General features: G+C 33.5%; 1 protein-coding gene across 3 annotated transcripts in view; it reads right to left on the bottom strand.

Moving 5' to 3' along the window:
• LOC145297688 (metabotropic glycine receptor-like) overlaps positions 1-15,262 on the bottom strand; it is a 1,009,734-nt gene that overhangs the window by 739,478 nt on the left and 254,994 nt on the right. For all 3 annotated transcript variants that reach the window (XR_013870309.1, XM_080143885.1, XM_080143886.1), the window contains exon 2: positions 5,789-5,807. The gene's annotated coding sequence lies outside the window, so the exon portion shown is untranslated. The remainder of the gene's footprint in view (positions 1-5,788; positions 5,808-15,262) is intronic.

Here is a 15,262-nt window from a genome sequence, read left to right as displayed (position 1 = left end):
GTATATTCATGTACGTGTATATGCATGTATGTTTATACGTCGTATCATTTAGTTGATCGTCTAGTGTGTATATTTTAACATTTATGCAACCGTTCTAAATGGAAACGATTGATGTATCAAACAAGTTGTAGACAAACAGTTCTTTTTAACACCTGTAAATAACACAACACATACCTGAATTATGGACGAACATTTATTTTTATGATTCCGGCCGGCATCTTCAGAGATTGCAACGTCTTCACATTTTGGCTGCCCGAGAAAACGCCGTTCCCTGCGTCATAAAGAGACCCCCCCCCTTGAGTGGTCCGTTCTCTCTGATGACCAGTTAACGACTGATTAGAATCTCCCCAAATCTACATCTCATCACGTTTCTAAGACCCCAACCGATGACGTAACATAAATCCGATTATTTGTTTATCCAAACCAAAAATTATGTTTTCCTGTATTTTCTACAATCACATTTTTTGTAGTTGTTTAATATTTAATTGTCAAACACTTGTTCCAAATTGGGAAATATTTATTTTTCTAATCATAATAATCGATCCAGCGCTCCGCCGTAACTTAAATCAATCAATTAATAATAATAAAAATAAAAATAATAATAATAATAATAATAATAATAATAATAATAATGTTTTGACCCTTGCCCCTGCTTATTACAGTTAACACAGATACTACGCTATGATCAAAGCCAAAGAATCACAACATTGTACTTCTAACACCCTCATTTTCAAAAATGTAGGACCTGCGTTTCTCATATACACCCTATTCTGTTTTGTTATTTATTTATTTATTTATTTATTTTTTATTTCATTAGTGCAATCTTTAGATTTCTATTTTACTGGCTAATGAAAAGGTCAGGCTCCTTTCATAAAAAAATAAAATCTCTTTTTTCCCCTTTTTTTTCAGCCATATACCAACTGATTCTCCTAGTTTTATTCAGACCGGAATCTCTCCCCGATCTCATCGCATATCTTCCCACACCCCAACAGGGTAACAAAAGTTAATTTCTATTTCTTAAAAAAAATCAATCTCAATCATTTGTAATCGCCTGATCTTATGCCATTTTTCCTTGCTGAATGTTACTCCTCTTTCGACCAAAGACACCATCGTCTATTCGTGCCATAATTCACGAAGACCTCTTTCGCCTGCCCACGCCGAAAATATCTCGTCGAGTAAATTAATGACTCTTTCTTCCCTTGGGTGTTAATATTTTTCGTCTTCCACGCTTCGTTTAATATTTTTTTTAATTTCCTGATAGAGCAATCTTTACTTACTTAGCTATTACGTATTGGCGGTATTTTTTACTTTCACCTTCTACTTATCCTAAGTTATTTTCAAAATAATGGACACAACTGCCATTGCATCCGTCTACCCCTTACGCCATGTCAGCGAGCATTTCATTTGTTCCGTAAAGTTGATTAAATGTTCTTTTGAACAGGTGTAAATAACACAATACATACCTGAATTATATGCAAACATTTATCATAATAATTGATCCAGCGACCCGCCGTCACTGAAATAAATTAATAATAATAATAATAATAATAATAATAATAATAATAATAATAATAATAATAATAATGCTTTGAGCCATGGCTCTTTCTGCCACAGTAAACACAGACACTACACTAGATCACAGCCAAAGTGTAACAACATTACGTTAATAAGTTAAATACAGTTACGTGAGGCGTTGTTTAATGTGTATCTGAGAAGAAATTTAGCAGATCGAAACCAAAACCTAAAGACAGTCAGTCAAATACGATAACCATTAGACAATATTGCCACGGCCTTTAAATAGTGTTTTCAAACCCTGTGAAACAATTGACAAACAGATAAAATATCCGATGACATCCCCATTAGCTGTATTTTTCAATTTTAACCTCTTGGCCGCTTTTTTTCCAGATGAAAAAATGAAAATGATTTCCACATGTCAGAATACCCTATATGCAAAATTTCAAAATATTAGAAAAAAGTTGTTGAGTAAAGTTGAAAAGTGTCCTCACAAACGTTCTCACTTTTATAGATACACTAGCAGGTCGCCCGGTCGTAATATACGCATAAATATTGTATTTTAATTCATACAAAAACTGAAACATATACATGCGAGTATAATTTGTTTTCTTAACACTTCACTTCTTTTGAGTAAAACAAAAATTATCGGGCTGAGATCAAACCAAAACCTTAAAACCATAGGTAAAGTAAGATGCCCATTAGGGCGACTTGACATGTTCTTTAAAAAGGGTTTTGAGACCTACTTATTTTGAACATAATTAATCTGTCATGTGAACCATTCACGCATGCGCATTCGTTGAACAGTTAAGAAACAGATAAAAATCCGACGACTCCCGGGTACCAAATTTCCACATGTCTGAATATGCTATATACCAAATTTCCAGTTTGTAGATTAAAAATCCGTTGAGTATATAAGTTGAGAAATGTTTTCACACAATTTTCACTTCTCATCCTAAACACTGTTTTCGGAATAGACACCCAAACCTCCACATGATAAGAACGGCTTTCGGAATAGTCACCGACAACATTCCCATGTAAAGAACGGCTTTCGGAATAGACTCCCCATTTTGGTAATGGGGTGACTGTCCAAATATTTGCCACAAATTTAACCTTGATTATCGCTCTCAGGACTCCCATGCGCAAATACTATTAACCAACAAAGACATTTGGGGATGACAGTATCGTCAGGTATAATTAGATTTGTCCAAAGCTATTTGTATCCGACAATTATAAATGAGATTATCTGAATCAGCATAGTGAAAAACTTATAAACGTCGTAATTTTAAAGGAAACCGCGTAGGAGGACCTAAGGTAAAGATTTATAATAAAATAGCCCCCCCCCTCGTAAGAACAATAAAGTACGGTTGTTGTTATTGTTGTTGTTGCCTAACCCCTAACCTCCTTATGTTAAGAACGGCTTCCGGAACGGACACCCCCAACCTCCTCTGTAAACCGAAACATTCCCATATTAAGAACAGATCTTGAAATAGACACCCCCATCCTGTAAGTCGAGAATAGAGGCTGGTTTTCAGAATATTTGCTCCATATTTTACCTTGATAATCGCTGTCAGGATCTCGAGGCGCAAATGTTAGGCAAAAAGGAGAAGCGTCATGTTAAAGGAAAGTGTGCCTCTAATTTGTCTATAATAAAACACATGCATACGATATTAGGTCATCAACTGAATTCTAAGCTGCTAATACTGGACACGCAAAGTAAACGATGGTAACCGTAAATAAAGATGTTCTGTTTCAAGTTTTTTTGTTGTTTTTTGTGTGGCGGATATATGTGAGATGTTCATGTGTGCATATGTATCAATAAAGTGTAAATAAAGAAAACACGTATGAAAAAAGAAACGGCCCGTTTTAAAACAAAGCGAGACCATAAAAACAACAACAAAAAAGAAAAGACGTTGACGGTTTCCTCAGTATAATGGTAAGCTAAAAAAGAAAAAAAAACAATGATATCTGTAAATTGTATGCATTTTGATTCACGGATTGTTTTTTTACGGGGTAATTGCGCATAAATGTGAGGGTATAAGTACATAACATTACGATTATGAGCGTTTAATAATATTGTATTTGGTTTGATATTCATAAAACTATTGTTTCGTGGAGAGAGCGGCAATATTTGCAAAGGTCTAACGTGTTCGCTTTTTTGTATGAAGGTGTTAATTCTTAGAAAATTGGATCATTATGTTCTCATCCAATGAGAATAGCTGAAATCTTAATATGGACAAATTATTTTTTGAATCAGAAAGTTGAAAGGTAATTGCATGCTTATGAGTGTATGACCCAGTCAAGAAGGGTGTCAGGATAATATAGTTATAATGTGTATATATCTTCCGGATTTTACTTGATGTTGTGAGAGGACTTAAGATTTTGAGTGGGGAAAGAACTACTTCCTTTTAAGATATTAGAGATCGTGATGATGTTTCTACTAGGATGTAATGTATAATTTTATTATAATGAATAAATGTGTATAAAAAGGCGTTCTAAAGTTATATAAGATGGTGGATAATAGTTTAGATAGAATACATTTTTACGTGCAATCTGTTATCGCAAACACAGGGTAATTTGGTACAGAGGGGTATATTTGCAATCAAAATATTATATATATATATATATACAGAGAGAGAGAGAGAGAGAGAGAGAGAGAGAGAGAGAGAGAGAGAGAGAGAGAGAGAGAGAGAGAGTGAGAGAGAGAGAGAGAGATTTTATAAAAAGGTAATACAAATATCTATGGATAACAAGTACATGTTCAGATACTAACTAAAAATTAACAATTATTATTATAATACCACATATATTACTTACAAAATCGGATGCTCAGAACTACTATTTCATTACCACGCCATATTTACAGAGAAAACAATTATATCCACAACTGTTAGTAAATGAAACCAGACACACAAACGCACACAAAGTTCAAAAATATACTTGGACTGAGCACGAAACATACACATACGATCTATCAGCAAAAACACACCTATATTCTTCGACACCTATATTCTTCGACATGTGTCATACACATGATAAAAAGCGTTTACACACATCAATACATACCGAACAAGAAAGTAAAATACACACAATAGATACGCATAGAGACATCTATAAACACAGATTGCAAATAGTGCAAATACACAAAGACATTCACACAAACAAAAGGAAATAAACGTGCCAAAATATAAACACACACACACACACACAACAGAATGAAGAGTCAATAATAAGAAATTAATACTTAAAAATTAATGACTTTTCCTCATAAAGATATTCATTAAATTCTGCTGTCAATAGCAACCTGACGAGGTATCATTATATCAGAAACACGCAAATGCTGCTAATATTATGTAACATAAATATAACAATTTGAAACGCTTGCGGTGTTTCTACTTTTTAAATGTGTATAGATTTATAAACAGATGCATAAATATATTTAAATCTATGTATAAATAGAAAGAAAGAGGTGTGTTAATAAATATATGGATTACCGTAATTTATCAATAATAATGGATAATAATTTGCACGTAAGTTAACAGGTTACTGCCTTTTCACTGCATCATCGCTATTTATAAACATATATAACTGACATTAATCAATTTATTCCAGACATTAAAGGAGGTCTTTTTATGCGGGCCGTACAGATTTCTTATCATTTATTACGTATGTTTAATGAACTATGAGATATCATATTATGTTTTCTTCACAACGTGAATTATCACCACATCTCGCGTGCAATATAACAGGCATAGACATGGATATTCTAAACTCGGGTAGCAGCATGATTTAGGGTTCTTTTTTAAAAGCAGTACAAATGCATCCTACTGATGAACACAATGGGGGGTGAAACACGACTTAACGACATTCTGTCTATGGTTTCCATAGTGTTCTTTGGCGTTGGTATTAATTGTTGTTACAGAAAATAACAAAACACACATTGTCATATATGTGTGTATATATACGTATATATATATATGTATATATACATATATATATACATGTATATACATGTATATATATGTACACGGGAAATAAACGAAAGTTTTATAAAAATAAACGAATGTTATATAAGTAAAAATATGCGAGTCTTTGAATTGCAAAAATATCTTGTACTATATATATATATATATATATATATATATATATATATATATATATATACATATATATAAGATATATATATATATATATATATATATATATATATAGTAAAAGATCTTTTTGCAATTATATATCATAATATGTGAGTGCGTAAATGTAGTAAGATACTTACCTTTATGTTTGAGACATTCCTGTAAAACATAAAGAAATAAAATATTAGACGTATAAATCCAATGATACGATAATAAAATGTAATTAACTCCGAAAGAAACATTTATACGAAACTGATAAACAACCCACCAAGAAGAACATATTAAATACGCTTTCTGCATTTTACAAAAAAAAACAAACAAACCAAAAAACAAACAAAAACTTACTAAATATTGCTCTTAGAGTTTTAGTCTTTCTTTAATTTAGCCGATGAACATTTCAAGGGAAACTAATATCACGCTTCACAGATTCCCACCTCCTCGCACATACGAAAACATTTTTTATGAAAATTACGGAAAGATGGGAACTATTCTCAATCTAGTTATTTTCTTTTGGCTTTTATCATCATAAGAAAAGGATCATGCTTTTTATATCTGTAATCCTGCAATTACAAATTGTATGAAAAACGAAACGGTCTTGACTTAGAATGAATACGTATTTTCATTTGTTTGGGAGCCGATATAGGTAAAATAGGTTTTCTAGTATTCAAGTCATCGCACAGTAAACCTCTTTGCCTGATTTCAGCAGAAAGTTAATTTCAAGAAGTCAATATTGTTTGCGTAATTTATTCATGAAGTTATTCATGAACGAGCCAGAAAATCGGACGTTGCCCAAGAGCAAAAAAATTCAAATCCACTGCGTATTTTTTTTATCTTATATCTTTTACTTTTGAAATCTTATATATTAACGCCTATATGCCTGTTTGTCTGTCGGTTTGTCTGATTGTCTCTCTCCATATTTACAAACTCTATCTTATCCGAAACTAAAAGTCGCAAAGCGGCGCTAGATATCTCAAACGATTAGATTTTTTTACAGGCCGTTCTTTTATGAGCCTTTAATCGGTTAAGATCGTTTTTAAGAGGTCAAAAATTGGTCAAATTAAAAATATCGTTAAACATTTTGTACATTCGTCCTCGTTAATTTTTTATCAGTTCATATGCGTGTCACCAGCTTTGGATACTACAGTGTCGGTTTCGATTCTAGCTGATAGCACCTAAGTACTTTTTTTACTTTGGAAATAACGACTCTATAATTGCATATATATGAAATCTGGACAAATTAAAATATCATATTTAAGCGTATTTTACACCTAGGCAAAGCCGGGCGTCCCTGTCTAGTATTTCATACTTTCTTATTACAAGCGAGATGCCCTTATTAGAATCCATGAAAGAAAATTTATTAAACAAATATTATCTATTAACTAATGCAAAAAACAGGCCATTTAATCTTAGAGAACTGTATGAGGTGATTAAAAATGGCTAACAAAAATAGAACTGTTAATAAAATGTATACTTCTTACTATAATGCAACCATGTTTCATACAAAGAATCAACATTCTATGAGTGACTTGCCCATCACTATTGATTCATTAATAACCAACAGTCTTGATTAATTCAGCTTTTAATGATACACTCTAAATGTGTATACTTGCGTTTAAGTAACGCCTGGATATGACGTAAACAATTGTGAATAACTGTAACATACCTGCACTCATGGCAGTGTGTTATGTAAAAGGGGGCATACCCCAGTAAGTAAAAGAGCAAAGAAGACAAGTTTGAAAATAATATTTGGAAAAAGTTAGAATCGAACCCAGTAAGAAAAGTTTAAAAAAATACATGTTGAAATCCTAGAAATGTAGAACAATTATTCTTGGAAATAACTAAATATTATTTATATCAGAGTTAGATATGAACAATGCAGTTTAGAAATAATTATTAAAAGTAGGTTAAATGATACAATTCAATTGAGGAATTTCTTTGTTTGCCAAAAACGTGTTTGGACATACATAAGTGAAATCCACGTGAATGAATTCCACGTGGTGAGACACGCTTTGACGTCATCAAGAAAGATTCCCAATGTATTGAGATAGGCTTCGAAGAGAGTAGAGAGACAGCAGACGAGACCCGGAGTGCGACTTGGTGAGAGCTAATGCCCCTGGTATGCGAAGGGGGAAAGAGGGGACCATATGGTCGTAAAGTCTGGAAATCCTGATCGCTATCATCACCAGGTGGTGTGAATAAAGAATCGTCTATATCTGTAAACTGTTGTCTTCGTCTGTCGTTATTCCACCCAAAGGAAAAAGTGTTTTGCCTATCATCTTGTAAACGAACTTTGTACAACTCCCTCAAAGTATTATGTGCCCCCCCTCCGCTATCATCATTAAGTAATGACTCTCCCCCCTGACGTTAAGGAATCATCATCATCATCATCATCATCATCATCATCATCATCATCATCATCATCATCATCATCATCATCGTGATGCACTCAGTGTTGCATAAATGTCTCAGCTCCGTATTAATAATAATATGAATTCTCCAGGAATCGTCATAGTCGTCGTGGCGATGTAAACAGTACATAAATGCCATTATCTTCTTCCGTGTTATGTCAAGTGTAATGGTAGCCATTAACGTTTAAGTTTATCATTGTACTATGGACCTGGTGTAATGGACCAATACAATTTGTGGATTTTGCTGTATATTAGTTTTTATACTTAGATATTGATGACATTAAAATGTTCTCTTTTGAGCGAGATTTCGCCTTAATCATAGATTTTGTGGGATGTGACGAGGATCTAGTGGTTAACGACAGCAACTGTCAACCTGGGTGTTCCAAGTTCGATTCACAAAACAAATCACTTTCACTAAGGATGTTGGCAATTTTCACGTGATCCCTTCTGTAATCGTCGATGTCTTTACAGAACGAATTCTGACTAGAAAAATATCGGGGAAACCAATGCCAACAATAGAATCTCTTGATTCATACGATATGAGGATGATTTATTTTCTCTTTCTTTGAATTCTACGAGACATTTTGAAACTGCCTTACTTTAATTTTTTTTTTTTGGCAATTATCATATTTCTGAGACATTAATGAATTCGCTCAATTCTTAACGATTTTACGACCGTTTTCATTAGACTGCACTTCATGTAATCAACAAACCTGTGATTATTTTGTTTAAAGATTATTTAAAATGCGATTAAATAATGTTGTCATTAACGAAATGCAAGCATAATATAATTAAAATACACGACAACCTTAATGCAACATTTAAATGTTTTATCATTAAAGTAATGCTGCACGGCAAGTAACGTAAACAGGGCGTAATTACTAATTTAAATATTATTGAATGTCGAAGTTTTATTAACTAGTGCTAATTCCGACAACCCTGTTTATATTGATTACAAAGCATGGAATTTCAAGTTTTGTCCTAATCCAGTGTCATGTATATAAGGGACTGAATGTTTTACACATATAAAACAACATTGTTTTTCACAAAGGAGTCACCACTTATGAAAGCTTAAATGCCATTTAAGGATAAGGGTTAACTAGTGTGCGATGATTACCAAGACAACAGAGTAGTAATCGTTAGTTGCGGAAATGTGGTAGAGTTATATAATTTAAGGGGACGACTTAACAAGAAATTGTTTACACTGGACTTGAAGAAACCATGTTATAGATAGCTAGAAAGCAGGACAGCGGAACAGAATTCCGCAGGCGGGCAGTTCTAGGAAAGAAACTTTGTTCGTGAAATTTTCGTTTAGATTAAGGCACAGAGAATGGAGAAATCGTTGATTGTGTTTGTTGCTATACGAGTGTTTTTGTGGAAGTTTGCCAAGGAGACAAAAGATAGAGAATAACGACAGAGCAGAGACATGCCCACAACACTTCTTCTGTGGGCCAGAGATTACAGGCAGCAGTGTGTAACTGTTCACTCATGTGGACGCAAGTAATTAGGGAAAAACATGGACGTATGTATTAATTTTAAACTTTTGTTAATGATTTACGATAAGTTAAATAAATCGTCGTAAATGTTAATGTAGAATCGTTAACTTTTCAAAGTTTAGACGACCGCATGAGATCTCCTGGTGTACCTCCGCATGTTATCACAAAAATAAAAGCAGAGATTCAACATGATTCGTTACAACCCGATCAACTATTTCACCTAAAACTATTTTTCACACAAAACAACTTCATTGCCGTTCAATTCGATGACAAAAAATGCGGTCTCTGTAACTGGAGAGTCAATATATAGCTTTACTGACATATTGTTGAATAGTGGATGAGAATAATTTTGTTTGTTGAGCATAATAAAAGATATAATTCAGTTGGGGCCAGTTATGTATAATCGCATGTTAGCTCTACTTCATGCATGCTGAACACGGATGTGATGTCACATGTCGGAAACAGAGAGAGAGAGAGAGAGAGAGAGAGAGAGAGAGAGAGAGAGAGAGAGAGAGAGAGAGAGAGAAATAAAGATGGGGTAAGAAAAAGAGAAAAAGTAAAGGAAAAGCGTCGCCAGATAGTTTGGAAGAAGACACGTGTGAATTTGGGGTTTTAAAGATGTTTATGTAAGATGTGATAAAGCACATATTATCAACATCTCCGTTTCAAACCCTAGCCCCACTGGTGAGTTGTTTGTCACAACAATAAAGCAGTTAAACCACCTTTTGTCTTCATCCGTTTGGTTATTACTTTCGAGGTACGAACGAACTTTTTGCCCGCGAAGTTTCGCCAATCAGGCAAAATCACACTAAGAAACGACACACCAGCAATATATGTTATACACGTTTAAGCGAGAAAAAATCGTGCATTAAAGCGATGACGGCTTAAAGCTAGAAACATGCATGTCGATAGGTATACCTTTTATGCACGTAAATAATATTTAATAATAATAAAAATAAGTAGATAAGTCCCATAAAAAGAAAGAGGCGACTTATATATATATATATATATATATATATATATATATATATATATAATTGCAAAAAGATCTTGTACTATATATATATATATATATATATATATATATATATATCTTATATATGTATATATATATATTAACAAGAACCTATAGCTCATCAAAAACGTAAATTTATATTTGGCAACGTTGTAACTTCCTTATTTTGTCCTTTAATTTTCGTATTCAATGTGCGATGTTTCTAACGAAAGGATGGAAGAATATATGTATTCTTCATCGAAATTTATCTCTATAAGACTTATTCTTGGCGGTTGTTTAACCATGAAGTAATATATTTGAACTCCTTACATCAAGTGGTTTTATGCCTTATCTAATTTCCTTAAAAAAAACTCGATTTTAAACATATTATAAACATATTAAGCACGCTTAATGGGTATCCATTATCTTTATTTTATTTTGTCTGATTAGCGACACTGCTCACCATTGAGATAACACGATAGCTCCACTATTAAGTTGTTAGTATTGCACTACACATTACCAATAACAATAATTCCCATCAAACGACCTTATATATGCACAAACAATAACAAAGAAGTGATTATGCCTCTCTGTAAAGTAAAACTCTTCCACACTTCTTATTTATTGCTCGTTTAATCTTTAAACATCACGTTCGAGTTACATTGTTTTTTCAGTCTCCGTGTATTTATTAGAATGTGACGTCATCCATCTCGCATGCCAATCTAAAACCGAACACGCTATTTGTTATATTTTAGGACAAAGATAAGAAAAAAGAATAACTAAAATTGTGACTAATTTATTACGCATATAAATTTGTTCGATGAAGAAAATAACAAGTGGGAATATTTAAATCCCAGCGCAATATTATTTTCGCTTAAGCTATAACAATTGTTCTCATCTTAATATAATTATCGATATTAAAACATTCCCAAATCCAATTCATGATTGTTGCTTTTAAAGAAATATGAACAATGTTTTTACATCTTTATTATACTAGCATGACGACTCGTTATTGCTCGGAATTGAATGAATATAACTATAATAATGCCCTTTATCTTGAGTTGAGCATATTGAGAAGTGATACAGGAATTATCATTAGCGTATAAGCGATGCTCTTTGTGTAAACAAATCGTGCAGAGGTAGTTCGGACAATGTCAAAACATCGTTAAACTCATGACTCACGCAGCAGTCGCCAATAGACGGTCGGGTTTCAATCCTGGCTTGAGGTAGTTGCCTGTCTAGCCGCACTGATGAGCTGTGAAACAGCGAAACAGTACTATACGATATATATATACGATATATATATATATACACGTATCTCTAATATATACACATATTCTTACTATATGATGATTGCAACGTCTTGTCAGACGAGTGCCACTCTCTCAGACATGAGCCTAAAAATGACTTTCATCGCCACAGGACCATTTTAATAGACAAATGCATGAGGGAGTATCTGTACACAGATGATGTTACAGAGTCTTAGCTTTGTACGACAGCTAAGTCTCTCTTTCGGTTCAAAATGAAGATCCAGCAACAAGCAAGAGCAAGATAGCCAACGACAAGTTAAACTGCAGACAAGCTTAATGCGAGTGTTGGTCTCCCGCATTCTTTTTTTTTTTAAATCAGAGATTTGTTTCTCCTAGAAAGGTTGCCTTCACCACGGCTTACGGGAGTCCCCTCCACCCCAACACACACACACACATACACACAAACACACACGGTGCTAGTTGGCCGTTGACCCCGAAAAAATGTCCATTCGCCCTTTGGAAGGTCTTGTTTTTAATCCTTTAGGGAGACTAGACTTCTCAACAAACAAGTCTGGTGGGGGAACCAGTTTACTCGCCGGTGACCCGACCATGAGGCAGGTAGTACTGGGTTACATTATAACAGAAGCATATAACATGACCTGATATAATATATACACATATTCATATGCAGGGTGACCCAAAAAAACAAAAGCTAAATGGAGGATATCTAGAACATATGCTGTAGAACGTAGAAAAAAAAGGCCAAAGACCCTAGTGTTTTGATGTGATATTTTGAATATAATAAACTAGTTATGAGCAAAGTTTCATTTCATTCGGACAAAACACTAAGAAACGAGGCCTAATAAGTTGGGGCCCGTTCTTTTTGGTCAACCTGTATATATATATATATATATATATATATATATATATATATATATATATATATATATATAAATGTATACATATATATGCTTATATATACAGTTATATACATATATATACATACACATGCATACATTCATGTGTATACATATATATCTACACACACACACACACACACACACACACACACACACATATATATATATATATATATATTGAATTACTGTTTACATATTTTGGCTTTCATTGTTTTAAATTCTATTCTCTATTTTGTTGTGTTAGGAAAAAAGACTGACGGATGTAGCTTCCATAGTTACTTTTGAGCCGAGTGCTTTCAAATTGAATTCCATCCATTTCCATAGATAATAAACAGAATTTATTTTAGGATATAAAAAGAAGTGTCTGTATTCTTTTCAGCTCGGTACATCACATGTTATTAAATATGCTGCTTATGCATGTATTGCTTAAAAGTATTTCAGAATATCTGTTTTATGGAAAATTACTTTACTAAGGTTTGGTTTCTTAGCTTTAATTCATAATGCATCTAGTATATAGAGTTGTGACAACAGCGCCATTGTTAAACAACCAGTATTCGTGTTCATGCCTCCGATTTCGAAAACCTTTGGTGAACAACATTTCTATTTTTGAACATACTACTACAAAGAATAACATGGCACAAAGAGTAAGCGAGATTTGCAAATTAGCAAGTACTGGGACTTACAGGAAAAGATAAAGTCAAATCTCCTACTAAAATAAAACTTTGAAGCAAGTGTTGCATCAGTTCTCGTATATCAAAGAAGCATTTAGATTTTTATCAAAAGTTTGAAGAGAAAATTAACCGTGTGTACATCAGGTTGCTAAGATCTACTCTTAGCATCTGTAAGCAGCACCTTACGAACAGGTAACTCTGCAAACACCTTCGGATTTCACATCTGAGTAAAAAGAGTAGACTCAGATTTGTTGGTCACTTTTAAAGGACAAAGAAAGAAAATGGCCAGTGTTCTTTTGTGGATGCCAAAAGAAAGAGTTGCGGTTCAATGGGAGACTACAACTAATCACTTTTACGTAACTAACAGGGTTTCACAATATTTAGAGTAATGGAGGATAGAGAGAAAGATGATATCTGAGAGAATCAGATAGATTCGTTAAAATATTATGAGATGATAATTTCACTAAAACAAGTTTTTCGTAATGTACATATTATCAGATCTAGTAGCAAAAAATCAGAATAACTATATTTCTATAACAGTATTTATTCAAGCACACACACAAGTCACATACACACACATATATATATATATATATATATATATATATATAGATAGATAGATTGATAGATATATAGATAGATAACAATAACTTTTTAACAATCCTATAAAATGATGGGAGTGATGGAAGAAAAATATATATAATTATAGAAATCTTGAAGCATACTATGTAACAAATAATTATTGAATTTTCATTTAAAAAATACGTCCTGTAGATTACGTTCTCCTGTATGAATGGTTTTTAGAAATCTTCTGTTGAAATTGCTTATCGATTGCTGCAACATCACGGAGTCTTTGTTTTAACTCACCCAATCTTCTTAGCTATGTTGTGTTAGCTTTACTCTTGAGATAGCCCCGCATTTAGCGATTTAGGCAGCATTACAGAATCTTGATATCGTAGCGCCGTCAATGCTTGCCATGTAATGTGTGATATTGCTTCATCCTGTTGTAACTAGCGATCAATGGTTTATAAAAAGGCGAAACGTTTACTTGCTTCGATAGTTACCGATATCTATAACTATTTCTAGAATGGAATCTCCACAGCACCTCTAGTCGATATGCAGCACGAATGTCTTACGTATTAAGGGAATTATAGAATTATTTCTTTTATGCATTTTAAACCATGTCTTTCGTATGAAATACAAAATTCTGATTGATCACCGACGATTGCTATATTTCATTGATCTAGGGGCTAATTTTAATGATCTATAGCCGACATTGAATCTTTTCTTTTCCATTTACATGTCAGCAGTGGCTTTTTATCAGTATCCTATTGTTTTAGTCAAGTTGATGTAATATTTTGGACCAGACAAGGACTACATCAAGATCACCGCTAAGGTGCAACACTTCTACACTCTGGTAAGAAGCGATAATGACATGATCGTCTTAGAGCTACTAAACTAACAGCGTTCTGGTGCACATCCAGAAATAGTCGCCATCAGGATCCATCGTCCTCTTTTCTTGTCTCCGAAAACACGTGTCAAGTGCGGAACGGTAAAACCAATTAAATTAAAATAGCAATGTTGTTTCTACGCCTTTCTTTTGTTTGTTTTTGTCAAACTTTACCCGATTTCGAATACAACCGCTGAGCTTTGCTGCTATCGGTATCAAAGGGAAAACTCACAAAATTGAAGATAAACGAACAACTGCGGCTAACGTGGAAGATCCGTACAGGTCAAACGTCCCTTAGGCACTATTTTTGTAAGCTCTTCGTAACGACTAATTCGCTAAAAGCCAATCCACTAAACAAGCTCAGCAGTCTAATTCTAGGCTTTATAGATTTCACCAACATTAGCAAATCGATTGAAACTAAGATA

This window comes from Euprymna scolopes, chromosome 18 (genome assembly GCF_053919585.1).
Source record: "Euprymna scolopes isolate OS-2025 chromosome 18, ASM5391958v1, whole genome shotgun sequence".
Lineage (NCBI taxonomy): Eukaryota > Metazoa > Mollusca > Cephalopoda > Sepiida > Sepiolidae > Euprymna > Euprymna scolopes.
The sequence above is the reverse complement of the archived record's forward strand: the minus strand, read 5'-3'. Positions and strand labels throughout refer to the sequence as shown.